The sequence below is a fragment of the Eriocheir sinensis genome, chromosome 35 (assembly GCF_024679095.1).
Source record: "Eriocheir sinensis breed Jianghai 21 chromosome 35, ASM2467909v1, whole genome shotgun sequence".
Taxonomy (NCBI): Eukaryota; Metazoa; Arthropoda; class Malacostraca; order Decapoda; family Varunidae; genus Eriocheir; species Eriocheir sinensis.
The window spans coordinates 12,296,570-12,322,350 of record NC_066543.1 but is presented as its reverse complement, the minus strand read 5'-3'; the positions used below and the strand labels follow the sequence as shown (position 1 = coordinate 12,322,350).

The 25,781-nt window shown below is 43.1% G+C and overlaps 1 protein-coding gene across 6 annotated transcripts in view; it reads left to right on the top strand.

The window, feature by feature from the left end:
- Positions 1–2,889: 2,889 nt before the first annotated feature.
- LOC127007411 (alpha-N-acetylgalactosaminidase-like) overlaps positions 2,890–25,781 on the top strand; it is a 46,776-nt gene continuing 23,884 nt past the window's right edge. For 3 of the 6 annotated variants that reach the window (XM_050878389.1, XM_050878392.1, XM_050878390.1), the window contains exon 1: positions 12,639–12,878. The gene's annotated coding sequence lies outside the window, so the exon portion shown is untranslated. Of the gene's footprint in view, positions 2,971–3,053; positions 3,103–4,469; positions 4,582–12,638; positions 12,879–23,317; positions 23,455–25,781 lie in introns of those variants that run through there. The other 3 variants (XM_050878391.1, XM_050878393.1, XM_050878394.1) reach the window with 3 other exon arrangements.

The window sequence follows — 25,781 nt, the reverse complement described above, 5'->3', positions numbered from 1 at the left end:
AAATTCATTCAGTATTCAAAATTTCATGTTACCAAACAGATAAGAGACAGCTTATGAATAGCTTCAATGACGGAACAGTCTTCAAATAATTTTCATTTAAGAATTTTCATAATTTTAAGTGATTTCATTTAATTTCCTTCTGCATGTGAATGGCGCAGCATGTACGTAGGAGCCTCTGTCCATTGGCTCACTCACTGTATACTGGGCTGTACTTAGTTGTAGTGTGTGTGTGTGTGTGTGTGTGTGTGTGTGTGTTAATCAGCGCTTAACAGATCATCTTTAAAGTCATTTAGTTTCTTAAAAGTAACTTATGAAAACTTTTGGGTAGTTACGACGGCTGCGTTGTAGTTTCATATTTATTGATTAATTTATTTTTGTTCTGGAAACTTGACAAATAGGTTTAGATTATAAAATACTAATAAGATCAGCTACCATTCCTATATTGAATGTAAATTAAATGTTAGTTGAGCTTTATGAGTAAACTATAGTAATCAGGAGTACTAAAAACAGGAAATACAGGGTGTGAGGCTTAAGCCTGAGCCAGACAGGTGTTGTGCCCCCTTTGTGGGTACTGCCGAGTGGCGCTGAAAGGCTCGTCCAGAGAGAGTCAGCAGTGAAAGTGTGGGATAGGGAAGAGAGTGTTCTTTCTGAACGTTTAGATGGCAATTTAATTGACTTTACATCCATTGTTCATGATGCACATGATTGCGGGTTATAGGATATAATAAGCAACAACTTTTAACCCTCTCCTTTCCATACTGTTTTGTACAAAGCTATGAGTTCATAGCCCAGAGCCTCATTAATGATATATAGCCCCTCAGAAAGTTGGAAGTCTCTGCCAAAACTGTATTCGGACTTGTATCGTCACGGCATCAACTCAAGGGCCAAGGGGTGAGGTGCCTTCCTTTGTAGAGGTTTACTTAGCACTGGCCTGCACCACTGATCTCTAATATAATAGAGCTCACTGGTCTGCACCAAGTCCATCCTCTCGGAGCCCACCATCGTGAGAAGCAGCCACGGCCTGTCACCCAGCGTTGGTGATGGGCTGACCGGTTGTTGGGGTAAATGTGTATATGCACAGGGGCGTTCCTAGACATTTTGGGGCCCGGGGGGCTCATTCCCATTTGGGGCCCCTCTTATGGGGTGAGAGGCGAGCACAATGAGCCAAAGCAGCTGCGGGGTTTAGTGGGGTGCTGTTAGCCCCCACCCCCCCACCCCGGGAAATTTTTTAGAATATGAGCAATTGTAGAATCATTTTAAAGGCACTTGTAAATTTTTTTGTTTACAAAATTGAAAATTGGGGCCCTTTAGTGAGACCCAAATTTGTCTTTCGGGTCCAAATATAAATGGGGCCCTTGACCATTTTGGGGCCACTGAATTTAGCTTGTCCTCCTGCCATAGCAGCAATGGTTAAATTTCGCATTTTGGGGCCCCCCTCACTTTGGGGCCCGGGGGGCGATTTCAAACAGCCCCCCCTCGCCCCCCCCCTCAGGAACGCCACTGTATATGCATTATGGCTGTCAGCTGGCCGGACCCCCCCCCTACACACACACACTTCATGCTGATCTTCCATTGACAAAACAACATATTTAAATATGCTCAAGGAATTCAACTCTAGATTAACATAATGTTTTGTTATTTAGTCTATACCTTAGTGTCAAATTAGTTGGTAAGCAAAATCTGCACATTGTACATTCTTTATGGATTTAATTAAGAGTTTTGTACATTATTGAATAAATGACTGAATCGTCCATGCTCTTTTATTTTTATTTTTACCAATGTAAAGGCGTTATAATATACATGACACCGAGGACAGAGCAGCCTCAGTAAACAGGCAGGAGCTCAAGAATAGTTTTGACAATGTGAGCCGGAATGACATCATACTCGTGTCATGTTGCTTTTATATAACAAAAAAAATAAATAAAAGAAACAAGAGAGGGAGAGAGAGAGAATTACATAGAATTACATAGAAAATCAGACCACACAGACCCCATGGTCCAGACTAGGTGGTCTATATATACGAAAGCCTTGTGTACTTGGGCGACGAAATGTTTAGTAATACGGCCCAGAGTTGTATGTAACTTTGTGCTGGGAAGTAATGATTTGATTTGTACTCTCAAAATAGTTCAAAGTTACCTCTTTCCGTCAAAAACTTACGAGGCTGCACCTTTGGGTACCCACTGTCATTCTGCTGAAAGATCTGGCATGCGAGCTGCCATTGTCTTCCCACCATATATAATATTTGGTGAAGCAGAAAGGCAGGTAGAAATGGTGGCCGTTTGATTTTATATAGCTTCACTCAGGCTCAATGACAGACTGCCTTATGTCGAGTATAGTGTGTGTGTGTGTGTGTGTGTGTGTGTGTGTGTGTGTGTGTGTTCTTCTTTTTCTTCTTTTGACCTGTATCGCTTCTTATAGGTCCTCCTCCTCTCGTTCCTCTTTTCTTCTTATTTACACACTTTCCTTTTCAGTATTACGTATACTTTCTTAACTGAAATAGTCACTTATTTTCACTTATTCAATCATTTGTGCCCTTTCTTCCAGCACTGCGCGAGGAACACTTTTGCCAGCTTTACGATTTTCCTCTCTGTTTCCTTTTTGTCTCCATACAGCCCCAGCACCGTGCAGATCGCCCCGTTGTCCTCCTCTAATCCATTGTATCTTTTTAGTTTCCTGGTGCTACTTCCACATGTATCCTTAATTGTATAATCACACTCTGTACTGCCTGGGGGTTGGGATGGCATGCTCCTCCCTTCTCCTTTGTTGTTTACTTGCAACAATAAAGTATCAATCAATCAATCAATCAATCAATCTCCTAGCCCACTCCTCCCTGCCTATTACCTATTCTAGACCAGCCTTCCCTGCACAGTGTCAGTTCAGTGAGGAAGAAAACGGCCGTCCCAAGGGCTGCCTCACCTGAGTCACCTCACCTCACGGCACCGGCCACAACACTGACAGGTGGTGGCGCAGGTGAGTACAGGGTGGGCAGTTATTTAAGACCTACCTTATTAGTCTGGGGGACGAGAGACACTGGGCAGGGAGGGAGGGGCACACAGGCAGCCCAGGACACCAGTGGCAGCGGGGTCTGGCCATGGTAACTTGGTAAGCTCTTGGAGTGTGGTGAATTTGAATGAACTCGTGGAAACAGACGAACTATTATAACATTCCCGCCAACCTAACTGGAACAATCTCTGTAAACAGTTTCCGTCATAAGTTACTCGTTAGTAAGACTTGAACGCCTGCCTGAGCGGTGATGGGTTAGGGTAGCGGCTGTGGGCTGGGTGCTGTGCTTAGTAGGGGTGGGTTACTATTCTTAACGTCGATATTTTCCTGTTCACAATGGCGATAGGTTACTACTTTATTGGCGGCAGGTTGATGTGGGGTTATGTTGGTCTAACATGAGGTGGGGTGACAACACACTGGTTTGGTGGTGGCTTGGTCCACAGGCATGTATTGGGTGTTATTATGGAGTTTTACCTTATTTTGAAATCATACCTCCCTTCCTACTTAATTTACATTACATGTGATAGTGTTGGTAACTTATTGCTGCAGAGGTAGAATATTGTTACAGAATTACACCCTGCTCACAACCAGTTGGTTGATATTTTTTTTTCCACTAGATTTTCATGTGGTATTCAACAGATAGTTGTTTCTGTTGCAGACTTTTATTTTTCAATATAATAAATCATTCAATGGGAGCATATGCAAGCGGCTCATTCCCCTTCAATGCCAGTCCTGGGGGTCTCTTTGAGCAAGTATATGGAGGCCTCTCACCCATCCCATTTACATTATGGCAGGATTCATTTATTTGTTCAATCCATGAGCTTTGTGTCTGTCCCTTTGGTACTCAAAACTGAAGTGGTCAGCATGTCTAGCTACGAATACCTATGCAGGCCTGGGTTTGAATCCCGGCCAAGTCAGTCAACGCGCCGTGTACACAGCTGTATATCCTCCCTTTTGGGCTAGTTGATTAATAGATATATACCTGGGGAAACCTGGGAAAAAAATGTGGTAACCTGAATGTCTCACTTTACCTGTGTCCCAGGGCAATGGTTTATTACTCACCACTAGCTCAAGGGCAGATGTCATTGAGCTGAGCACTGAGGTCATGTGCAGCTTTAGCATGTGCACCAAACTTTACTTTAACTGTGGCCTCCAGTTGGGATTGCCTCATACACAGACAACTCAATGAGCAGGGTTGACTTCTGGGTAGCATGCCATGTGCCTGTAAAACTGGAGTTGGCATTCACTGACTATATAGTTAATAGCCATCAATACTGTTTCGTGGAGTAAGTGCCAATTTAACAAAAAATCATTCCTGGAATATTTCACTATTCTGCATAAACAATTACTATGAAAGGCATCATTTTGTCTCAATTCACTATTCAATGTCCATGTCTCAACCTTGAAGTAAGAAAGTGAACACAAACTATAAAGTTGATGATCCAATTTTTTGTCTTTCTACACAGGTATCGACGACGCCACATACTCGTTGAGTGAGTCCATAACACCGTGGATCAAGCTGATCTGCTGTAAGACTTTTTGACAAGACTTGCTGTTGTTCTGTATTACTCTATAAAGGTATGTGAAATTTTCAGACATCATATTCCTGCCACACTTTTTTTTATGTTCTGCCTATGGCACTGGTGGGTTCTTTTGATGGGGCCTGATTGTCAGCCCCAGCCTGATATAGTATAGTCAAGTGAATTAAGTAGTGCTATCTTGCTTGGCTCATGCTGCCCCCTGAAACACATTTTTTATCCTTGGTGTGACTGAAAATTGTCAGCATGTGGGAGCAGGCAGGACTTGAACCTGTAACCTCTAGGATGTCATGCCCACACCCTGACCACTCAGCCACTGCCTTCCCTTGAAAAGACTTTACCTTGTCATCCAATAAGACTCCTTTGTTGAAATTCATCTAAGCACTCCACCGGTACACGAAGCGCTAAATACTGTTAGTTGGCTTACCAGGTGTGAAACCTGACTACTTAGTTCTTTGCACTTCAGCAGCTGGCTGTGAATGTGCATGAGTAATAGATAGGCAAGCACCTTGGCATTGAAAAGTTTGTCATAGGCAGGAGAAAATACAGACCAAGAGTTTGCCAGTGAAAGGGATGAAAGAATGAAGATGTTGGTCAACTCTTGGATAAGAGATTTAAACAATATGGATGAGCTAGAGTAGATAGTCATGTGGAGCGGGGCAGCAGGATGAGTGGAGGTATATAGTTTGTAAGTTCAGAGGAGCAGTCACCATGAAAATAGCAGCAGGATGATAGAAAGAGATGCAGCATTGCAGCAAAATTTAAGAGGTAGAAGAGAGTCTAATGAGAGGAGGGGAACTGATGAAGCTAAAAGTCTTTACTCTGCTCTGTCCAAAAGGGCAGTGTATGTGTAGCCCCCCACACACGAAACGCATACTTCATACGAGGGCAGACAAGGCTCTTCTATAAGGTTAGCAACTGGAAGGGTGAAAAGAATTGGTAGAGACAATACAAAATGCCTAACTGTGAGGAAACATTTAGCAAAGGATGAGATATATAGTTTTCAGTGAAGATTTTAAGTTTAGGATAGACTGAGAATGTTTAATATAGCGAAGGGGACAGCTGTGTCATTGAAAAATAATAGATAAATGTTTGGAAGATTGCGTCAAGTTGTCAAGTGGAGAAATGGAATTTTTAAGGCATTGAAGGACACAAAAGTGTCTTTTGCTCCATTTAGATATGATAGCAAGGTCAGAGGTTAAGTGTTCTGTAGTGTTCAGCCTTGAGACCTTTAGTTCCTGTTAGGAGGGTCGTGTGTTAAATGATGTTGAATACTGCGGAGTAGGGTAGTTTGTAGGTTTAGAGCAGTCACTTCTTACGTACAGGTTGTATGTAGGCATACTTACAGCAGGAAAGAAAGATACATGTTGAAAAGCAGAGAAAAATAGTTTGACCAGCCAGGGTGTCAGCACAGAAGAATAGTTTTTAAGGACAATAGGAGGCACTCCATTGGGTCCATTAGCTTTCTGAGGATTGAGCCACAAAGGGCTTAGAAAACATCATTCTTAAGAATTTTAATAACAGGCATTGAAGTCAGAGGTGGCATGAGTAGCTAGGAGGAATATGCCCAGAATTGTCGCGAATGGAATTTTCAGAGAAAGTTTGAATGAAGAGCTCAGTTATAGAGACAGATGTGACAGCTGCAGAACCATCAGGATTAAGGAGGGTTGGGTAAAATGAAGCAATAAAATTGTTAGAGGTTTATAGCTAGATGCTAGAAGGCACTACAGGCCGAACGTAAAAAAAAAAAAAGGTATTTTCATATGGATAAAATATATTATTCTCCAGCGATCACTAGAACGCCGCTCGTATGTGACGTCATGAGCTGGGACATCGATGATAGGCGAAATCGTGAAATCGAGAATACTCGTCCTGTGCTTTGTCTGTTTCAGCTTCACTGTCGAGAGGCCCCTTCGTCAGTCTTTTTTTCCAAGCTTATTATTTTGACCTTACGAATAATAATTATGTATGCGCTTTTTTTTTTAAAAGAAACTACACAAAGTATTTGAGGTTATACATTAATAATTATTTTCGATAAGCTTATTACATATTTTCCATATTACTGATGTCCTCTCATTTTGACTCCACGGATTTCCGTCAACCAGTATACTGCAAGGAAGATGACACTCTCTTCATGTCCCTCCAAGTGAGATGAGTTTATTCCAGACGCTTAGAAAATACCCTAGAATGAGTAATGGGAGAGCGGGAACGAGTACGAAGAGGAGGTGGACAAGGGAGATGGGGAAGATAATTCTTGACCTGCATTAAAAAGGTCAGAGCGTCAAAACGTTGGTCACATTTCCCTGAAGCTGCGGCGGTGAGTGGAGCGTCGGGTACACTTGATGGGTTGTGTTTCTTGCTCCGCCTCCCCGCCAAGCTGTGATGGCTACAGGGGGCGAGGCAGCGCGCGGGTGCAGCGACGCCACGCCTTTCTCTTCCCTCCGCGGCGCCGTTGATACTTAAGCTTATTAGTGATTTTCCATATAATAGTCACGTGGTGCAGACTAACGAAGAAATATGATGAAAGTTATCCACCGTAATATTTTTTTTATATATGGTGGAGGAAAGTTATTAGCCTCCGTAATATTTTTTCATTAATTGGTTCACTCGAGGTTTAATACAAGGTAGATGTTTTATAGAAGGGTGATGTCTCATTAACCGCACTATACAAGGCTATGCAGGTCAAAGTGATGAGAGGGGGCGTGAGAGATGGAATGAAAAGTGTAGAAAGAGCTGTATTTTTTATTTACTTCAATTAGCTGGAAAACAGAGCCCTGAAACCCTCAAGAAACGTTTTTGTCTCTATACACGATAGCAAGAAATTAGTTACCGGAGTCCCCGAAATCTCAACAGACGTTTATCGTTGCTTGCTTGTGCACGAGAGAACAGAGTGAAGCTGCAGAGACTGTTCATGACCTACTCCCTTCCCTCCGGTAGACCAAGTGAACGCTGCGTGGTGCTTGGCCAAAACTGAGTCAGATCGAACAGGTTTATGAAGGTTGTATAAAAAGCCGCTCTGAAAGGGAGAGGAGAGGAGAGAAAGGCAAACACCGACCGACGCCAGCAATGACTTCGCTTTCAATAGTTGGCGGCGTAGGGAAGTGTACTAGATCGAGGTCAAGATGCCAGCAGGTTACAAAGTCAGGTTTTGTTTCGTTAGTGCCTCGTGTGAGCTATAGACTGTGCTCGGGGTGGCGTTGTGTGTCTCGTTTGTGTGTTGCGTGGTGGGAACAGACAGCATGGTTAGCGGTTATGAAGGCCAGTGCAGTGTGGAAGTGTTTGTTGTTGATTATGTTTTTGTCTTGATATGCGGAGACCATCGAAGCAGAATAAGAGGCGTTTCGCAAGCTTAGTGTTTTTTCCTTCAGGCTCTAAATTTGCATGTGTTTGGTTACGCGGGAATACACACGAGTTAAGGAAAGGCAATGAAGGAATCGCACATATTATTATTATTATTATTATTATTATTATTATTATTATTATTATATTCATCATCATCATCATCATAATTTTCAGCCCAGTTAAATGTTATTGTTAATGTTATCTAGACGAGAGCGAGGTCATGGAAGCAGGTTTGTAAAAAAAAAAAAAAAAAAAAAGCTGTGGCGAGGTTAAGGAGACTGGTGGATAGATAGAAGTTAATTGCGATTGACACAGCGAGAGCAGAATCTGTGTTAGCCAGTCATCAAACAGCATATTACTATATACACACGGCGAACTTGAGTCATAGAGGGAGCCAGCGAGGCGTTGAAGGACTGCAAGCATGAGAGAGCAAGCGAGTTATCGAGAGAAGGAAGTGAGGGACCACCGAGAGACACGGAGTGGAAGTCACGTTCCAGTTAGAGTCTAGGTTTGAAGGTGATTTTTAACTATGGGAGCAAACTAGTTATAGAAGGCATTATAATCTACGTGAGAGAGAAAGACGTAGATTAATTACGTTCGGACTAGATTAAGTATACGGGCAGCTGATGGGGGATATGAGAGGTGAGTTACATGGGGTAGTTATAATCGTAATAAGTTGGTAATTATTGAGGTAATGTGGCAACTCCAGTGCTAATGACCAAAATCACTCGTTCTTGCTAATGACGACCGTCCATATGGATAGGCGCCTCCTTGGTATGACTTAGTGGGATGGCGAGAGAATGTGTAAGAATATAAGAGGGAATTTGCATAGGGGCCGGGTGGTATGGGTGACAGAGGACGTTGGTGAAAAGAAGGCACGCGGATGACAGAAAATATGAAGAAGGGTTTCGTAATATTTTGTTCCAGAGGGGCTTTGGAGAAATGTGGTGATTCATCCTGGTGCTGGTTGGCTGGGTGGGAAGCACCCTTAAAAAAAGAGAGAACATCAATTAGAGGTGGTGGTGGTGATTGTGGTGACGGGGCAATAATGACGATGGGAAGGAAAGTGAATTCTGGAGATCTTTTTAAATTTTTTTTATTAATTTATCTTTTTTTTGTTTGTTTGTTTTTTTGTTTTCCTTACTCATATATTTATTCATTTGTTTGTTTACTTAGTTTATTATCCATTCAGTTTGTTGTTTGTGTATTTTTTTACTTGCCTTATATGCTTCGTTTCCTTATTAATTTATTTTTATTCTGTTCATTCATTCATTTCAAGTTTCTGTCGCATTATGTAAGTTTCAGTTGCGCCCGTGTGTGTGTGTGTGTGTGTGTGTGTGTGTGTGTGTGTGTGTGTGTGTGTGTGTGTGTGTAATAAAGTTTTTTGCCGTGTCTGTAAAAGGCAAGGCTTCTTGAGACACTCCTCAGGAAAGGTGAAAAACAAACCTAATTACATCACACAACGCCCTCGTCTTCCCCTCCCCGTCCCCCTCCCCCCTTCCGCAAAATAAGCCGTGTTTTCTTTAATTGACTGACTTTTTGAAACGTATTAAAGGGGACACTGAGCTAAAAACAAGAAAAATAAATTACATTCAAATATGCCATCCAGTTGTTAAAAAATGAGCCTTGAAACATATTAATTGAAGGGGGGACTCTGCTAAAAAATAAGAAAATAAATGACTTACAAATTTCCCATCCAGTTAAAGAATGAGCCTTGAAACATATCGATTGAAGGGGGACTCTGCTAAAAAATAAGAAAAATAAATGACTTCTAAAATTCCCATGCAGTTGTTAAAGAATGAGCCTTGAAGTATACTAAAGGGGGCACTCAGCTAAAAAATAAGAAAAATAAAGGACTTCTAAATTTCCCATGTAGTTGATTAAAAGAATGAACCTTGAAACATACTAAAGGGGGCTCTGAGCTAAAAAATAAGAAAAATAAACTACACCCAAATATGCCATCCAGTTGTTAAAGAATCAGCCGTTAAAGAATGAGCCTTGAAATATACTTAAGAGGGCTCTGAGCTAAAAATAAAATAAAATAACAATAATAAATTACACCCAAATATGCCATCCAGGTTGATTAAAAGAATGAACCTTGAAGCATGTTAAAGGGAGCACTCAGCTAAGAAAAGAAAAAAAATAATAAATTACGTAAAATTTCCCATCCCGTTTTTTTTTTTTTTTTCGTTGGGGATATTCCCATCCCGTTGTTTAATTAAGAATGAGCCTTGAAACATACCAAAGGTGGCTCTGAGCTAAAATATAAGAAACAATAAATTACACCCAAATATGCCATCCAGTTGTTAAAGAATGAGCCTTGAAACATAATAAAGGGGGCTCTCTGCTAAAAAAAATAAGAAAAATAAATGACTTGTAAAATTCCCATCCCGTTGTTTAAGAATGCGCCTTGAAACATACTAAAGGGGGCTCTGAGCTAAAAACTAAGAAAAATAAATTACTTCAAAATTTCCCATCCAGTTGTTAAAGAATGAGCCTTGAAATATACTAAAGGTGGCTCTGAGCTAAAATATAAGAAAAAATATGTTACACCCAAATATGCCATCCAGTTGTTAAAGAATGAGCCTTGAAACATAATAAAGGGGGCTCTCAGCTAATAAAATAAGAAAAATAAATGACTTTTAAAATTCCCATGCAGTTGTTAAAGTATGTGCCAACGAGAGAGATGGTCAAGTCATGGAGGAGTGTGTGAAGTAATGCGTTCTGCTTTTTCCTCTTTTTATCCGTTTCTTTTTCTCTTCTCCCGCGTCGTGGCAGAGGTCATGGGTGTGCCAGGGAAATAATTTACTTTCCTTCCCACCGTCACACCTGGAGCGGGCGCCGTGCAGGTCATTTTGCAACCTCCCAGCCAGTGACCTGACCCGCCATGTTGTAGATCTCGCCTGTTCACGCTGTTGTCTTCATTTGTTGACCAATTTTACTTTCCACTTGTTATTCCATCTTTATTTTTTGTTTCTTTTTTATATCTTGCATATTCACGGTGTTATTTTTTATTTGCCAATTTTTGCTTTTCACTTGCGCTCTCTCTCTCTCTCTCTCTCTCTCTCTCTCTCAACCTTATTCATTCTCTATATCTTATTTTTTATTTGTTTCTTTTTGCTGAGTCTTTTCTTGGGTGTTTTCTTTTTTATATTTCAGTGGGGTTTTCTTTCCATCGTTTTTGTTTGTTCCTTTAAATACTATCTTATTGTAACTTCTCTCTCTCTCTCTCTCTCTCTCTCTCTCTCTCTCTCTCTCTCTCTCTCTCTCTCTCTCTCTCTCTCTCTCTCTCTCTCTCTCTCTCTCTCTCTCTCTCTCTCTCTCTCAAAGCAATGGATTTAATGGCATTCAGCTTATGTTTGATCGAATAAAAGATAATTGTAGTTCCCGTCACTTAGCTTCACACGCCAAGCTAATGCAATGTTGGCTCACTCGGGATAAAGTACAAACGTATGCTAACGAGTAAAAGTACTAGTAACTGCGGAGTTGTGCGGGGATTTCAACACTTGCCACACCAACTAGTCACAACACTTAAGCAGTTGCTGATCTGTCACTGGGTACACCCGCTCTTGTCACAGAAGCTCTCTTGCTGTCGGTCGTGTCCTTGATATAACTGATGATTCTGAGCTCCCAGTGTGCATTGATTTCAGAATAGAGCGAATCGAGCGAAAAAATGTGAGCAACATATTGCCGCTCCATCACAAACCAGGGAAAAGTTATGAGAAAACGTGGCGTGACTGGCGGAATGCACGCCCGTGTGAAGAAAGAAATCTCACTTGTTGCCCAGATTTTCTGCAAACACGAGTTTTGGTTGTATTAAGTGAGGTGCATATACTGCACACTTGCCGGTGCCCCCAGTGTTTTATTATTTTTCGTGTTAGATTGGTTTACTTTCAAGGATGGGGTGTGTACGGATGTGAAAAGACGCCAAGGAAACTGTAATTATTCTTCCCCTCCCCCTCCTCTGCCTCCACTCCCCTCCCCTCTGCCCCCTGTCCCCTCCTCTCCCCCTTCTCCTCCCCTTGGCCCTCTCCCCATTCTCCTCCCCCTTAAGCGTCACGCCCTTGATGCCTTCAGTTTATTGAGTGGCCTTGTCCCTTTCTTCAAGGCTCCTCCTCTTTGTGGTTTCGATGTGGGGTGCAGCAAAGTACGATACACACACACACATGCACAAAAAGATATTTCTCATTGGTGCTGTGGTTAGCGCGCTCACCTCACAACCAGGAGGTCACGGATTCGATTCCCGGGCGAAGTGGAGACGGATGGGGAGTCTCTTTTAATCCGTGCCCCTTGTCCACTCTACAGATTGAATACTAGGTGTCCGGTGTCAGTCGTGGGTTGTGTCCCGCCGCCCGGGGGGGTGTGGGTGTGAGGTTTCATCCGCAGGCTACCCAGAGATCCGTCACTAGTGAATTCCGGTCTCAGTCGGGGAGGGTTCGCGATCACGAGTCTATCGCGTGGTCAGACAGTGGGGAATTGCACACACCGAATACTAAGCAGTCAGCCGTAACTGTAAACAAGCCGCCAAGAAACAAACACTCAGGTGAGCCAAGGCGAGGGAGCACGTGGCGGGGAGGAAGTTTCATGCTAAGTCACGTAGCTGTTTTACTTTTTTTCTGTTGTGTAATCATCGGAAAGGGAAGCTTATCGGTAAAGGTTACACAGCTCCAGCACTCCCTCCACTACAACCACGACCACTCCGCCGGGCCATCGTCCTCTCCATTACCTCCCTCTCCGGCTCTCCCAAGTCCCAACCCAGTCAGTCTCCCTCTCAGTGTGCCGGTGGCTGGCGTAGTGGACGGAAGGTGCTTCACTCTCGCTCTCTGTTCGCTTGACGAGTGATAGTTGTAGTATTGCTGCGGCTGCCTCACTCACTGACATATACCTCCCGAAGGCTTCCTCCTCCTTCTGTCTCACCGCTGCCTGGGGACTCTGATCATTCGCGTTACTTATTCTGCTTGTCATACCTGGTGGCGGACGATTGAATCCAGACAGGTGAGTCGCGTGGTTAGGTTGTAAGGTGAGGTTTTGTTTGTTGTTTGTTAGTGGAATGGTCGGCAAGGTGATGGTTTGTGTCGTGGTAGCGAAGGAGAATGGTTTTGTTGCTATTGTTCTTGTCAGTTGTTGTAGTTAGTGAGAGAGAGAGAGAGAGAGAGAGAGAGAGAGAGAGAGAATATGATAGCAGTAACAACAACAACCCCATACAACCTAACCCTTGATAAGCAAAAGATAACGACACGAGTGAGTGGAACGATTAAAAAAAAGACGGAACTTTATCGGACGACTATAAATAACTGGTGCTAGGAGGCTGTGGTTGGGTGAGAATCGTGAGATAACATCATAACAAGCAATCAAAGGTAAAGATTGGCTGGGAGGGGAGGGGAAAAGGAGGAAGGGAGGGGTTGTATGAGTGAGTGGCTCGTCCGTAGTTGGGCAGTTACTCAGACTGTCAGGCGGTCTCATTTACACTCCGCCTGTTTCCGCGTGTGGCAGGTGCGTGATGAGTATTAGGTGCGTGCGGTTAGGCGAGTCAGATGGCCCCTTGTGACGAACAGGAGATGAGGTGAGATAGCTTTTGGAAATACACATACACACCGACTTCCTCCTTACTAGCTACACACACACACACACACACACACACACTGAACTCGAAAATGTATTAGTTAGCCCTGTGAGTGGTTCAGATCATTTTGGGACGAAGGTTCAACTCTTTTTGTCTCCCTACGATCGATGCTTTCACCGTAGCTCTTGTAGTACAGGTTTTGGGTTGAGGCAGTTTTCTGGTGTCACCGCAGTCAGCCGCGGGGGGCGTGTCGAGGTAATGGAGACGGAGGTGCAGTGGGCGTGTTGTGGTGTTCCCTTGTAGTGACTAAACTCGGGCCGCTAAGTCTAAGGTTTATGCGTCAGTGAGCGGGAGAATAATGTTTAAAAAAAGTTTCCTGTTGGTGCTGTGTCTTTGGAAGCCTCCTTTTTATTTTACCATCTTATTTTGTTTTGTAGTGTTACCCTCTTCCCAATAACCCAGGCGATAGTGTGTGTGTGTGTGTGTGTGTGTGTGTGTGTGTGTGTGTGTGTGTGTGTGTGTGTGTGTGTGTGTGTTCGATCACGCGCTCATGAATAACGTCAAGAAAAAAATAGTAAGTTTCCTGTGGACGCTGCGTCTCTAGGAGGGTATTGCGTCTTTTGGAACCTTTTTTTAATATTTTGTTTTATTGTATTCTCAGTGATACAGGCGATAGAGAAACAGTCACTTACTTCTTCGGTCACGTGTGTAAATGTAATATCAAGAATAAAATGAGTTTACTGAGGGTGTTGTGTCTTTTGGAAACTTTTTTTATTCTACTATTTTGTGTTATTGTATTCTCAGTGATACAGGCAATAGAGGAACAGTGGCTTACTTCTTCGATGTCTTACTTCTTCGATGGCTTACTTCTTCGGTCACGTGTGTAAATATAATAACGTCAAGAATAAAATGAGTCTCCTGAGGGTGTTGTGTCTTTTGGAAACTTTTTTTTTACTATTTTGTTTTATTGTCTTCTTCTCAGTGATACAAGCGATAGAGGAACAGTCGCTTACTTCTTCGGTCACGTGTATATATATAATGCCATGAATAAAATGCGTTTCTTGGGGGTGTTGCGTCTTTTGGGACTTTCTTTTACCTAAGCTAATATTTTTGGTTTGATTTTTTGTTACGTTCACCCCAATGACATGGCAAGAGATGAACGCCCATGCACCTACTTCTTCTGTCACACGTGCTTGAGTAGTTTAAGGAGAAGCAATTCTTTATATATACATCCTGCTGTCTTTAAAGAACAATATTTTTTTCTTTTTCTGCGCAACTATTTCCGTGACTGGCGAGGAAATCCAGACACGAGAGAACTGGCGGAGTGGTTCTTTCGTGATTTCGTGCAGCGTGATTTTTTGTGATTTCTCTTCTGACCGTGTTTTCGTGTTGCCCTGGTGACGATACACAAGGCTCAGTGTGGAGTCGTTATCGCTTGCTTACTGCTGCCCTTTCTGATTTATTCATATTTGTTGTCATATTCATCCATATATCAAGACACCTCTCCACCCGAAATTAACCTCTTGGCCACTCTTAACTTTTATCATTTTTAGGAGTAGCGATTAGCGTTTTTTTTCTACACTTTTTTTTTTGCCCTTAAGCTGCATCCATTTGCTTAAAAAATGTGTTTTGGACCTGAAGCCATTGTTATTGCATTGGAAAACAGTTAACAATACTTGCTTGGGTATTGCGCCCGATGCCTGATTTGTATATATCTTAGTTAGATTGTGCTTATTCCGCTCAGTAATTTTATTTATATATTCCTGAGGAGTTTGTTTTGATTCAGGAACTTTTGTTTTGCCAAGGCAAGTCGTTGATATTACGTGCGCTCCGTCCCTGGTTTGTCTATATTTCCTCGTGTTTTCAGCCAGTCAGATGCCGAGTCAACATTGCTTGCTTACTGCACTCGAAGACAGATTTCTTAAGATTGCTTGTTTGGTATAGAGACCCATGCTGTTGTCGTGATAAGGCAAATAATTCATATTACATGCGTTCCGTCCATGGTTTGTCTATTTCCTTATGTGGTCAGCCATTCAGAAACGAGTCCGCATTACTTTACTGGGCTCGGAAACCTTTGTTGTTGTGTCATAGTAAATAATGATAGTGATTTCTTGGCTGCGCATGACATGGTTTATATAGATCTTTGAATTGTGTCTTAATCCAGAAACAAGAGTCAACACCACTTGCTTACCGCGCTTGGAAACCTTTGTTGTTGTGTCGTAGTAAATAAAGATAGTAATTTCTTGGCTGCGCATGACATGGTTTATAGATCTTTGAATTGTGTCTTAATCCAGAAACAAGAGTCAACACCACTTGCTTACTGCGCTCGGAAACCTTTGTTGTGTCATATAGTAAAGAATAAGAGTGATTTCCTGGGTGCACATATGGATTATAGATCTTTGAATTGTCTTAAGCCAGAAACAAGAGTCAACATCACTTGCTTACTGCGCTCGGAAACCTTTGTTGTGTCATATAGTAAAGAATAAGAGTGATTTCCTGGGTGCACATATGGATTATAGATCTTTGAATTGTCTTAAGCCAGAAACCAGAGTCAACGTCGCATGCCTACTACCTATACCTGATTTGTCTATGTTTCTATGATTGTGTTAACAAAAAATTATAAGGGTCGTATTTTAAGACATTTCATCGCCCAAGAACACTAATTTGACAAGGCTTTCGTAGGAGTTGTGGGCATTTCCAGGGGTAGTTCTATGACCCTGGTGATAGTGTACCGTGAACCCTTTAGAAACACTCATTAGAACCCAATTGACTCCCTCTTTGACCTTTAGAAATAGATAATGTGAGAAGCGAAAGTGTCTTGTAATACCAGCCTGTAAGTTGTAACATTGGGTATAGCCGGACCACGTCTTAGTGTGTATTGTAGGAAAGTATTGGGGGTTACGTTACCGCTGCATGTTGGTCACTTTGGTAAAGCTAAGAACTATAGGCATTCACGGTGATGGCTGGAAGGTTGGCGTTGGGAAGTCGTTGATTGTGTTGTCATGAAAACGGAATATTGTGTGTGGGTGTGGATGGGTGGGTGTCCGTGCATATGTGTGTCTGTGTGTGTGTGTGGCGCAGTCAGTATCCAAGGACACGATAAGGTTAAAGAACGAAGGGAAGTATGATTGCATTTTTACTCATCTATTTATTAATCCATCTATAATTCTCCCTACCTATCTATTTATCTTTCTACACCTATCTATATCTATCTATCTATCTCTGCATCACTTCCCCCAACACATGCGCACAATCTGCAACACGCGATGCTCCTGACACACTTCGATAGAGCACACGCCATTCGGCAACTTCCTCTTCACCCTCATGCACCCTCCCTCACCTCCGTGCCTGGCTCGCCCACTCTTCACGCCGCCACCTCCTTGGATCTGTAGCATATCTAACGTCTTTCCTTTTGATTACTCGAGTGACAAGGCCGTGCAGTACGTTTGTGTGTGTGGTGGGGCGGGGGTTGGGGGGGATTGTGTGGTGTGTGTGTGTGTGTGTGTGTGTCAGATATTCCCCTCAATTCAAAACCACTGGGGTATTTTTTTTTTTCTTGTATACACGAGTACTGCAAGAAGAGGAGAGGGTGATGTCGGTAGCCAAGGATATGGTTTTGAGGGTGAAGGGAGGGGGTGGAGGGGGTCGAGGTTGTGTCTTAGGCAACGTGGATTGACACAGGTAAGGGAGGATGAGGTAGAGGGAGGCTGCAAGACGCAAAGATGATGCAAATGTGTAATGCGCTCTCTCTCTCTCTCTCTCTCTCTCTCTCTCTCTCTCTCTCTCTCTCTCTCTCTCTCTCTCTCTCTCTCGAGGTATAAGAAAAATATAGAAAAAAATATTGGAGATTTTTCCGGTGGCTGAGTGGTTAGTGTGCGGGCCTCACATTCACCGCATGCTGGACGACGTGGGTTCGAATCCGCTGCTACCACCTGGGATTTTTCATTCACCGCCGAGTGGCCTAAAGACTACCCACATGCTCTCCTGAAGACCACTCATCAACCCAGACTCTAGAGAAAACCGTCCAAGTAAATAAAAAACGAGCTCCGGGGGGGCAGCATGAGCCGAGAAAAGATGGCGCCACTATAAAGCAACTGCCTGCGCCATGACGGGCTGGGGCCGACGACCAACCAGGCCACTCAAGAAAACCTACCGGCGCCATAGTAAAAAAAAATTATAATCGAATCATTAAGATTAAATTGAGTGTGTGTGTGTGTGTGTGTGTGTGTGTGTGTGTGTGTGTGTGTGTGTGTGTTATTTGGACTACTGACACTAAAAATTCTTGTCCCTTTTTGGTGTTTTTCATATATATTTACGTATTTATTTAATCTGTGTGTGTGTGTGTGTGTGTGTGTGTGTGTGTGTGTGTGTGTGTGTGTGTGTGTGTGTGTGTGTCAGCAAGCCACACGGAACCTTGACAATCCCTCGGCCGCAGTATAGAGGGAAGGGGGGTAAGGGGGCGGGATCTGCGGCGGAACGGGACGGACGACGTGACGTAATGGTGACGCTGAAGGAGAGGGGGAAGGAGAAGAATGGGAAGGGAAGAGAAGGGAGGGTGAAGGGGAGGGAAGTAAGGCTGAGGTGGGAAAGAAGAATGGGAGGAGGGAAGTGGCGTGAGGCGTGGGAGAGGAAGGGGGAGGATGTTGTGTGATGCTACTGTTTTCACTATTACTACTACTACTACTACTACTACTACTAATGACGATGATGATGATAGTCAAGTAATATGTCAAAGAATGAGTTAGTTTACCTGCATGAGAGAGAGAGAGAGAGAGAGAGAGAGAGAGAGAGAGAGAGAGAGAGAGAGAGAGAGAGAGAGAGAGAGAGAGAGAGAGAGAGAGAGAGAGAGTCATTGGGAAATTCTTGTGGATGCAAATGATGAAGTATGCATCGGGTCGTGTCGTCATCCTGAATCATACTCGTTGTGTAGAAATTCCCTCGTCAGGTTTTTTTTCTGACTTTTTTATTGTAATTTTTTTTTTTACTGATTTTATGTACTGGTTATTTTTTTTACCCTTCTGAGTTCGGGATGAATGTTTTTTTTCTTCTTTTTTTTTACTTTATTTTATTGTTTTGTCTGACCTTTAATACGAGTTCTTATAAATGTTTAGTGTGACGAATTATTTTATTGGTTTACTGTTTCAATGCTTTTTTCCTGGATCATTTATAAGTATTCGTAAACTTAACTGCGGCGAATGTTTTTTTTTTTCCTCTACTTTATTCTATTGTTTTTGTCTCACCTTTAATATGAGTTCTTATAAACGTTTACTGTGACGAATAATTTCTTTTACTATTTCAATACTTTTTTTCTGGATCATTTATAAGTATTCCTTTAAACTTAACTGCGACGAATGTTTTTTTATTACTTTTTATTGTTTTTGTCCGATGTTTGAGTTCTTACAAAGGTTTAGATTGACTTTTTTTTTTTTTTTTTTACTATTTCAGTACTTTTTTCTGGATGCGACGAATCTAAAACTCCCCTTGTACTCCTTTTTCCCTTCACTGCCTTGTTATTATACTGATCGATGGCGGTGGTTGTGGTTGCTGTGATTGCCTTGGTGATGACGGTGATGGCTGTAGTAATGGTGGTGGGAGCCGTAATGGTGGTGATAGTGGTGGTGGTGGTAGTGGTGGTGGTGGTGGTAGTGGTGGTGGTGGTATCGTAACCTGTCACCTCTCCTTCGTCACTGTCTCCCTCAACACCACTTATTCTGTATTGGTGTTTGGTTGTCATCACCACCACCACCTCCACCTATTCCACATCCTTCACTACCTAAATAATCATCATCATCATCATTATTACCACCACCACTACCTCTACTACTATACTTCTATCATCTATCATCACCACCCATCACCACCACCCACCTGTGTTTCCTCACCTGGACGTCACGTGGGAATTGGAACTGGGGTGAAGAGCGGGGTGATGGTGGCGGGGGAGGGTGTTCGGGGAGGTGGAAGGTTACTCGCAATTTGACTAATGATCCCTTGTTTTGGGGCAACGTTGGGGTGGGTCTAAAAGGAGGGGGGGGGCGTGACAGCTAGGGGGAGGAGGGCAGTGAGAGGGGGAAGGGGGGACGTGACAGTAAGAAGGTAGAGGTGAGAGGGAGGGAGGGGGAGGGGGGTATTGCCTCATTGCGTAGTGGGTGGGGATGAAGGGGGGATGGGTGGGGAGGTAAGGGTGGGTGGGTAAGGGTGTGGAAGTTTCCGGTGGGTAAATTTAGTAGTGGCAAGACTGACTTTCTTTTCGTTATGTAAGGTTGTGTGTGTGTGTGTGTGTGTGTGTGTGTGTGTTTATGTAGTAGTAGCAGTAGTAGCAAACTGTACGAATTTTAGTAGTAATAGTAATAGAAGTAAGAGTGACTGGAGCCGTAATAGTGATTGTAGTAACTTTTTGTGTGTGTGTGTAAAGGCGAAAGGGAAATAAGTGGGCCGGAAATGAAAAGTACTCGCTTATACTGCAGAAAAGAGAGAGAGAGAGAGAGAGAGAGAGAGAGAGAGAGAGAGATTGTCGTCATATTATTATTATATTATCATTATTATTATTATTATCATTATCATTATTATTATTATTATTATATTTGCTAGCATACAAAGACGAGGCGTGACTGGTTTGAGAAAATTCTCTCTCTCTCTCTCTCGATCTCTCTCTCTCTCTCTCTCTCTCTCTCTCTCTCTGTGTGTGTGTGTGTGTGTGTGTGTGTGTGTGTGTGTGTGTGTGTATATATATATATATATATATATATATATATATATATATATATATATATATATATATATATATATATATATATATATATATATATATATATATATATATATATATATATATATATATATATATATATATATATATATATATATATATATATATATATATATATATATATATATATATATATATATATATATATATATATATATATATATCATTTGTCTTCTTATACAATTTTCATTCGGTATGTTTTCTCCAATTTAAGCGAGTATTGTTCCAGCGTTTCGAACTTTTGTTTTCTCCTTCTCCTTTCTACACAATACATGTTCGTAGTTTGTGGGGGAATGGTGTAGAAAAGAAAAAAAATAATTCCTTTTGTTTTCACTGATCATCACAATTATCACCAAGGCGAAGGTGTGCTGGAGGTCATTAGAGGTGGGAGGAGGAGGAGAAGGAGGAGGAGGAGGAGGAGGAGGACTAGGTGGTGGTGGTGGTGGTGGTGTTAAGGTGAGAGGGTAACGAAAGTGGCTGTGGAGTGTGGCGAGGAAAAGTGAAGAAAAGGTGAGGAGGTGGAGGAAGGGTGGCGAGGCGAGGACCTATATTTATAATGGTGAAAGGACGAGGAGGAGAATACACTGGATCGTCTGGCCGCGGCGGTTCCTCCAGATTATTACTTTTTCTGGCCAGTGTTTCATCGCGCGGGAATGACTTTCTTGTTCCTTGTCTGCTTTTTGTTGTTGATGGACTCGATGTTGTTGCTGCAAGGGCCAAGAGCTAGGGGCTGAAAGGTGTGTTTTAGAGGTGTGAGGAGGGGGGGGGGGGGGGGAAGAGAGTGAACGAATGAAGTAGGAAGCAAAAAAAGAGAAAAAGGAAGAGAAAAGAAAAAAAAGAATGGAAGAGAGAAGAAAAGAAAGAAAAAGAATGAATGGTTGGATGAATGAAACAATGAAATAGAGAAAAAAGGGGGAGAGAGAGAGAGAGAGAGAGAGAGAGAGAGAGAGAGAGAGAGAGAGAAAACAAAACATAGGAAGCGAGTATTTAATAGAGTAAGACGGGCGTAGTAGAATGATGCAACACTCGCTATACGCCCTAAATACCATTCATTACATTACCCACCCTCCCTTCCCCTCCCCGCCCCTCCCCGCCCCTCCCCATGCATGAACACCCACCCGTCCCTTCCCCTCCCTATTGGCACCCTTCCATGCTCTACACTCAACCATGCTTCCTTTAAGGCCCCTATTCTCAAACCTTTCTGGGCTTACACACACACACACACACACACACACACACACACACACACACACACACACACACATTTGTTAAGTACGGTGGCACGGTTTTTAAGGACAACAAGAGGTACTCCATCGGGTCCACAAACATCCTGAGGTTTTCGTAGAGGTTGTGAGTATTTCCATGGGTAGTTTTATGAGCCTAGTGTTAGTTTGATAAGGCTTCTGCACCGTGAACATGAAAAACACTCATGGGAACCCAATTGATTTACTTTGTGGCCTTTGGAAGTAAGTTGTGAGCCGAAGCGTCAGAGATTAATTATGTGGTCTCTTCCCCGCCCTCACCCCGCCACTGTTTAGCTCTGGCCCATATTCATAAACGTATCTGCACCTCAGTTCGCCTGTCAAAAAGCCTCTCGCAGAAGTTGCTGGCATATTCATGGAGCATTTTGTGATCCTAGTGATGGCTCTAAAGGACATCCACACCATGAGCGGGAAAAATCACTCATCAAAACCCGGTGACTCTTCTCTGTGGGCTGGGGAGGTAGTCGTGATGGGGGTTCGATGCGTTTGAGAATGTGGACTCTGTTCCCTCAGCTCTGTGTAAGGAAAGCAGAATGTTCCCTCAACTTTGTGTATAGAAAGCAGACGTAGGATCGAGTGAATACCTAGTCATTATGTACCCACCACTTTCCAACGCCTCCTACCCCCGCACTGCCTCTCTTCACTTCTTCTACCTTTCCTAAGTCCTGATTAGTGCTATGGTAATGTGCATAACATACCCACAACTCCCCTACCGCCGGCTGTCCCCTTAATTAAACGCCCCTATTTTAGTATTATAGCGTACGAGATAACCCAGCCATTGGCCTCTGCTCGGCGACGCTCCACCGTTCAATATTATCTTTACCGTCCCCCTGTGTTGGGTTTTCGAGTACAAAGATAACGTATGGCGCCCTCTCCTTGCCGGTTGTGGCGAGAGTGTATGGTAAACGAGGAGGTTAGTGAGGGACGCAAGAGCAGAAGCGGGGAATGGAGATAAGTAGGAAAAGGTCAGTGATAAGAGTGTAGGGAAACTTGGTTATAAGACTAAATACGCTACTATTTGGCCCCTAGCATACACACAGACAAAAACTTAGCAAGATGCCTGTCTGTATTTAATTATAGCAATTCTTAACGTCTTGCTATATAACGTCACTCATCCTTAAATTTAACCAAGCACCGGAAAGTAAAAGAAAAGAGGAAACAATCAGGTCAGGGTGACACACAACTTATTCGTGTATGCAAACGTCGAGAAGAATAGGAAAGAGGAAGGGCGGGGCGTTAAGGACGTGATAGGAGGAGGAGGAGGATGGGTAGTATACAAGGTCGTCAGTACTGAAAGTGTCATCAGGCAGGAAATAGGCCGTCACGTGTGTGTATGTGTGTGTGTGTGTGTGTGTGTGTGTGTGTGTGTGTGTGTGTGTTGACCTTCACCTTATTTTGCTTTACATTCGCTATTGTAGGTTTATCCGTAGTAAAATCATTAGTTATTTTTGTCATGATCATTGTTATTACTATTAGATTGCTACATAGGAAACAGACAGCCAATAATAGTCAACAAAGGACGTAAACTGATGAAATGTTGTGCTTCCTTTGTTGATATGTAGTGTGTGTGTGTGTGTGTGTGTGTGTGTGTGTGTGTGTGTGTGTGTGTTGACCTTCACCTTATTTTGCTTTATATTTGCTATTGTGGGTTTATCCGCACTAAAATCATTATTGTTATTTTCGTCATGATTATTGTTATTACTACTAGATTGCTATATAGAAAACTGACAGTCAATAAAGGACGTAAACTGACATATTGTGCTTCCTTTGTTGATATCTGATGTGTGTGTGTGTGTGTGTGTGTGTGTGTGTGTTGAGTAACCATCGCTGGGTAGTGACAGGATGCTTTGGCTGTATATGCTGCTGCTGTCGTATGTTCGCCGCCACAGTAGCTGCATGGTGGGGTGTGTGAGTGTGTGAGCCCTTGGTGACAGAAGCCGACTGACGTGTGCCTACTGAACATACTGCTTGAGCGTCTTGGTGAGGGATGGAAGTTGCTGACACACGCTATAACACTGAATACACCAACGACCACCACCACCATCACCCGAAGCAACACACACACACACACACACACACACACACACACACACACACAGTAATACACCCATCATACTAAAGTGTAAGCCAGGGTAGGGGCGTCACCATCACCACCACCACCACCACCAGATGTCGGGCGCCGTGGGTGGTTGTGGTCACGGAGGAAGGGGAGGAGGGGAAGGAGGGTAGAAGCTTCACTTTCCTCTCGTGGCACCTGGCGGAGGCCCGGGGCGGCGGCGGTGGTGTTGGTGGTTGTGTTCCTCTTGCCTCAAGGGTGTTTTAGCGTCCGCGTTCGTGTTCCGGGAGTCGTGAACGGTCGCTATGCAATAAGAAATTATACAACCGAGTGTTTTTCTCCTTCCAGTGTACGTGTTAGAGAGCGATTTTATTCTAGATCCACGTGATCATGTTTCTTTTTTCATTTGTTAGTTTCCTATACGTAGTGATGGTAATGGCTCTCTACTTTCTTGTGGGATGGTTGGTAACTATTTAACTCAAGGAGGACTTTTGTAAACTAAATGCTATGTCTGTAACTTAGTATGCCCATAGCGTGTACACATTTGTAGTAGTAGAACGTGAGATCAAATAGAAATAATAATAGTACCTAGAGCTCGGAGAAAGGAAATCTAGTATATCCACCGAAGACCAAAATTAGAGGGAGCTGCGTCCAGAAAGTGAAGAAGCGTTTGGCGAAGAAATTGAATGGACGAATATATACTTGGAAGAGGAGGTGAGAAAATTCATAGCGTCATGTCATTGTTTTCACTTTCATCGAGAGAGAGAGAGAGAGAGAGAGAGAGAGAGAGAGAGAGAGAGAGAGAGAGAGAGAGAGAGAGAGAGAGAGAGAGAGAGAGAGAGAGAGAGAGAGAGAGAGAGAGAGAGAGAGAGAGAGAGAGAGAGAGAGGAGCAAAGATAATCATGCTAATTGAATATAAATGGTGTGGGAAGGTGGGGAGTGAGCGAGTGAGATGCATGCAAGAGTGGTAATGAAGTTGTCATGGGAATAAGGGAGAGGGGGAAGGAGGGAGTGGTTGACAGACCGGACAGACACACTACTGTTGTCTGTGGGTAGTGACGTCACGCCCCGAGGCTCTGCTCTATCATTAAAACTCTCTGTGGAAGTGATATCAGTATTTTCTCTCTTCTCTTTTGTTGTTCCATGATGTTGCTATACGTCTGCGGCTTTCCCTTATACGATTGGGGAAATGCGTTGAGCCAAAGGATTAGCTTCCGAACTGCAAACAAACACATGGAGGAGAGCGTGTTGATAGTGAAAGGGTGGAGCAGGTGGAGGCATTGTGGTAGAGGCTTTGTGTGCATGGATGTGGGAAGAGAGAAGGGCAGACAGGACACATTGGAGGACTGGAGCATGTGGGTGAAAGAATACGTGCTTGAGTGTGGAAGGCAAGAGTTCGTTCATAGGTTTAGGAGAAAGATTACGTGCATAGGATTGTTGTAGAGGCTTTGTATGCATGGATGTGGGAAGAGAGAAGGGCAGACAGGACACAATGGAGGACTGGAGCATGTGGGTGAAAGAGTACTTGCTTGAGTGTGGAAGGCAAGAGTTCGTTTGTATAGTTTTAGGAGAAAGATTACGTGCATAGGATTGTGATAGAGACTTTGTATGCATGGTTGTGAAGGAGAGAGTACAGGTTGGACACATGGATAACAGGAGTGTACTGGTGTGGGTGAAAGGCTGCGTGCTTGAGTGTGGAGGGCAAGAGTTCGTTTGTATAGTTTTAGGAGAAAGATTACGTGCATAGGATTGTGATAGAGGCTTTGTATGCATGGTTGTGAAGGAGAGAGTACAGGTAGGACACATGGATAACAGGAGTGTACTGGTGTGGGTGAAAGGTTGCGTGCTTGAGTGTGGGAGGGAAGATTTCGTTCATGTATTGGGCAAGAACATTACGTGCATAGGATCGTTGTATTGCCTTTAAAGGGCCGTATTTTAAATCATTTCGGCGCCCAAGTTCACCTATTTGACAAGGCTTTCATAGGAGTTTGGGGCATTTCCAGGAGTAGTTTTATGACCCTGGTGGTAGTTTGACCCTTCTTCTGTACCGTGAACCTAAAGAAACACTCATTAGAACCCGATTGATGCGCTCTTTGACCTTTATAAATAGTTGATGTGAGACGCGAAACGGTCTTAAAATACCGACCTCAGTATGCATGGCTGGGGAGGAGAGAGCCGAGATGACATAATAGAGGGCTGGAGCGTAATGGTTTGGTGAAGAATTTCGTGCTTGAATCTGGGAGGCAAGAAT